Source organism: Xenopus laevis, chromosome 6L, assembly GCF_017654675.1.
Source record: "Xenopus laevis strain J_2021 chromosome 6L, Xenopus_laevis_v10.1, whole genome shotgun sequence".
In the NCBI taxonomy this organism is placed as follows: domain Eukaryota; kingdom Metazoa; phylum Chordata; class Amphibia; order Anura; family Pipidae; genus Xenopus; species Xenopus laevis.
Genome location: NC_054381.1, coordinates 17,833,617 through 17,838,465, shown reverse-complemented (window position 1 = coordinate 17,838,465; position 4,849 = coordinate 17,833,617).

The following is a 4,849-nucleotide window of genomic DNA, read 5'->3' as shown; positions in this document are numbered from 1 at the left end:
CCAGGGCACGGGTGTGTACCCTGAAGATGTGTCTGCTCAGAATAGACAGGGGATGGATACACATGAAGGGGGATCTCAAGAGGATCCAGGGGGGAAAGCTCAAAGTTAACATGATGTCCTGCACTAGCTGAAGGCCAACAATGTTAATTGGTTCCTCAGCATCTTCTCATAGACTTATATGTTTTACTGTATGTGGGTGGAAGTTAGAGTTACAGGGGACTCTGGCTCCTTTGGATGGAACCATAGGAGGACCCTGCAGGGCAATTTGAATTGCCTTTACTAAGATCATTTCAGTCTGTGGAGCACTGGTTACAAAACCCCTTGCACTCCAGCTTTTTTATGAAAGATGGAATAACAGAACACAATGTGGTGCTTACGTTACTCGAAAATAATGTGTTTAAGCATTTGATTTAATTTTCGTAATAAACAGGAAAAACCAACATGACAGCTTTTAACCTGCAGTCTTGAGAACGTGCTATAAATGACACATTAGAAAACTTTTCCTAAATGAATGGGAATATAGAATAAGAAAATGTACAGATAGACAACACATTTTCTAACAGTTAACAAATAGCTATAGAACTATAATAAAGTAAATTTTTTTACATATGATACGAAGGAACCTAACAAATTTGCTCTCTTGGTTTCTGGAATCAAAGACCTCAAAGTAAACCATTCATGTAAGCTTGAAGGACTCTTTAGACCTGCCTTTAGCTTTCAGAGCTTCCTGCCAACTTAGTTCTTTAACCAGTGATTAAATTAAGCTTTCTTCAAGGCAGCCATAACATAATCAGAGTTACCAATGTCTTGGGTACAATGGTTCTTGGGAGATAGAATCTAGTTTAGGATTCAAAATCAATATGCATTAGAGCAACGCAAGGGGATAGTTTTGCATTTATTCCTAACCTTGGGAAGTTATTTAACAAAATCCTATTTTTTTCAGATTTTTTAAGTAAAAAAAGGCAGACCAAACTAGAACCCACTATTTGACCTTATTTATCATTGAAAAAACTCGATAAAATCAAAACCTCAAAAACATTTGTGAAACACTCAAACTTTTTGTGAAGTCGCTCAAAACCCCCAATTTTTTGAAGATATCTTAAAATTTGAAATGGGACCTTTGCCACTGACTTCTATGAGACCCTGACAGCTTGGGGATGGAGTATTTAAGGATTTGGACTTTTAGCAGCCTAAATCACAAACAAATCTTGGTTTTTTTCCACTAAAAGTTCTAAAAAAAACTGATTGTAACAGTAAAAAAAAAACTAAATTTTTTTGAGTTTTTGGCATTCAAACTTTAATAAATAACCCCCCTTGAATAAAGAATTAATTGACTTCCCTCCAAAAAAGACCTTTGGACAAGACCAGAGATAGTAGAAAATGCTTACATCAGAATCTTCACATGTGTGGCAATATGAATGAGATCTAGTGGAATTATCTTTTGCAAAAAGTTTTCCATAGCCCAGATGGACTAGTTTGAACTGTTGGATCCTGCAATTCTCAACTAATAACTCTACTGTAAAGGTTAAGCCAATCTCCATCTACATGTTGCTTCTACAGAACCTCAGCTTTGGACGTAACCCTTACTCATTTTAAGCTCTACCCCAGCTTCAGTGAGGCAACCTACTTCTAGTTCTGGATGCATAGCCACCTTCCTCCTGGTGTAATCCACAATAAAGTACTATAAACACTACCCCTTATTTTGTAGAATATGAGTGTTGGGTGACTGTAGTCACCTGCTCCAGCCTTTCACATGATACATGGGGGCATGTACGATATAGCATAGAGCTACAGATGCCACCTTTTCCCTGTTGAGACTGCATTGTACAGTCCACTACTGTGTAGAACAATATCCACCATACCACATAGTAAATCAGATGTAAGATGTTACTTTCAATTGACAGAGGGATCTGGGTATGGTAGCTATGCAACTCAGGATGGGTATTATAAAAAAAGATGTTCATATCACTCAAAGAAATCTTTGGAACTCCTGGGAAAGATTAGAGCCAAAATATCCCATTGATGGTCTGTATGTGGCCCATAGTTCTCCTGTTGGACAGCACCATTCAAACAAGGTATTACTTGGCTGGTCAAAAAAGGTTAGAGCAGCATCAGGTCTCAATGGAATCTAGAAGGAAGGCCCTAATCCAAAACATATTTTTTTGCCATGGTAAGAACATGTGAAAGTGTTTTCCGTTTCTTTTTAAATGAAATATATTGTATTTCATAGAGAACCTCTTGCTGGATTTCTGTTCATTCACCACTTTTCAGCTTAGTTCATGCTACTGAGAGTCAGCCTATGTGGTCATACACAGGGAGATCCGCTCATTTGGCAATGTCGCCAAACGAGCGGATCTCTCCCCAATATGCCACATTGAAGTGGGCGATATTGGGCTGATCCGATCGTGGGCCCTAGGGCCCAACGATCGGATCAGAATGGGGGCCATATGGGTGATCAGATGAATGAACAAGTGCGGCCGCAATCTGACGGGACTTTTTAACCAGATATCGATCAGGGACGACCCAGTCTGTCGGCAGCTTTTATCGACCCGTGTATGGGGGCCACCTGTGCTTGTGCAACTATCCAACCTCGCTTGATCAGCCTGTTCCTTGCTGTCAGATGGACCATTTTATCCAGCCATATCAACAGTGAAAATCCCTTATTATTATTATTATTATTATTAATGGTAGGGGAAAAAGAAGGCGTCAAACTATTGTGACATTTCATCTGTACAGTTTAGCCTCTGGCCTGCCATTGTCACTTACATTCAATAGGACATCAAAAATGGAATCCAATGGAAAGTCGAGAAGGCAGTAAGTGTTACAGTTATTTTGTTGGCTTCCAGGGATCAATGAGATTGATGAATATCACCTTAGTCATCTATTATGTAGCAGAGAAGCTGTAATAGACACATGATTACTTTATCTTTTAAAGACTATGGCCAATATGGAACAACCAGTGAAAGTGTAACAGATCTGAATAGGCCCAGCCATATGCTGGATTTACCCTTAAGGGGGCTACTAAGTAAAAGTGAACACACCTTTTACCCTTCTTCATTCTTCATTATACATCTTCCTTCAGCAGCCTCTCCTGAGATCTGTCAAGGTACCTGTAAAAAAAATATATCAAGGCACAAGGGGCAAAAAGTTGTGTTGGGTCCCACCTTCATGCTAATAAAGTATGGACACTAAACCTTAACCTTGGGACCTAGGCCCTTACATATTAACATACATTTTATATATTTATTTTCATTATAACCCCTTCTAGGTGCTCATTGAGCTTACTCATGTACAGTGGCTCACTGGACAACAAAAACAGGGTATTTAAAAAAATGTAAATTTCACCTTTTGCTTAAAGGGATACTGTCATGGGAAAAAAAATTTTTTCAAAATGAATCAGTTAATAGTGCTGCTCCAGCAGAATTCTGCACTGAAATCCATTTCTCAAAAGAGCAAACAGATTTTTTTATATTCAATTTTGAAATCTGACATGGGGCTAGACATTTTGTCAGTTTCCCAGCTGCCCCAAGTCATGTGACTTTTGCTCTGATAAACTTCAATCACTCTTTACTGCTGTACTGCAAGTTGGAGTGATATCACCCCCCTCCCTTTTTCCCCCCAGCAGCCAAACAAAAGATCAATGGGAAGGTAACCAGATAGCAGCTCCCTAACACAAGATAACAGCTGCCTGGTAGATCTAAGAACAACACTCAATAGTATAACCCATGTCCCACTGAGACACATTCAGTTACATTGAGAAGGAAAAACAGCAGCCTGCCAGAAAGCATTTCTCTCCTAAAGTGCAGGCACAAGTCACATGACCAGGGGCAGCTGGGAAATTGACAAAATGTCTAGCCCCATGTCAGATTTCAAAATTGAATATAAAAAAATCTGTTTGCTCTTTTGAGAAATGGATTTCAGTGCAGAATTCTGCTGGAGCAGCACTATTAACTGATTCATTTTGAAAAAATGTTTTTTTCCCATGACAGTATCCCTTTAAAACTGCCGGCCTACTGTGTGTTCCACCCCCATGATGAAGTTATGATATTAGAAGGGAAAGTGGAAATGGATCTCTGCACTTTGGGTAGACATAAATGGACAGTCAAGCCCTCAAACAGGTGTGGGGAATTTCCTTTTGATGCATTTATATCACCCTAAACCTCACTTTAACCTTGGGATTAGGATGTTTCCACCCGCCTGCTGTCTACCACACTAAATGATATGGGCTGTGGATTGTACATTCCCACCACCACTCCTTTGTAATCATCCTGACATGCTTTCACTTACCTTGATCAGTGTGTGTGAGGCAGGTAGGCGGCAACTTTTCCTTTATTATTTTTTCAACAATCCAGTCATCAAGTGGGTGCTCCATCTTTTCATACACCCACAATGGTGGGTGTAGGAAAAGAAATGAAATAGGGCGTTAAGTACCTCCACATCCAGAAAACTTTGCAGTTCATGATCCACTGTACCCAGGACAGGGATCTAAATACATATGGGTTTGCCCTCCTCAAAGCACCTTAAAGCTTTCAGGTACTTTTAAACCATGGAGTCACCACCACTCCTCACAGTCACAAGGAGTCTCCATGGTGGAGGCCCTCCTCCCACTTGCAGATATTTTTAAAATGCCAGAACTATCCATGTAAGAGCTCCAAATGGCCCAGGGATAAGACCTTCTTCTCTTAACAGGCCCATCCAGCACCCCTGTCTGCATTTGGGGCACTGACCAAAAAAGTCATATAGAGCCAATGACTCTCACTGAAGGGTCACCAACTACTGGTGAGAAAGGAACTACCAGGTAAATTCTAACCATGGAAGGAAAACAGCTCCCCACTGCTCCCACAACATT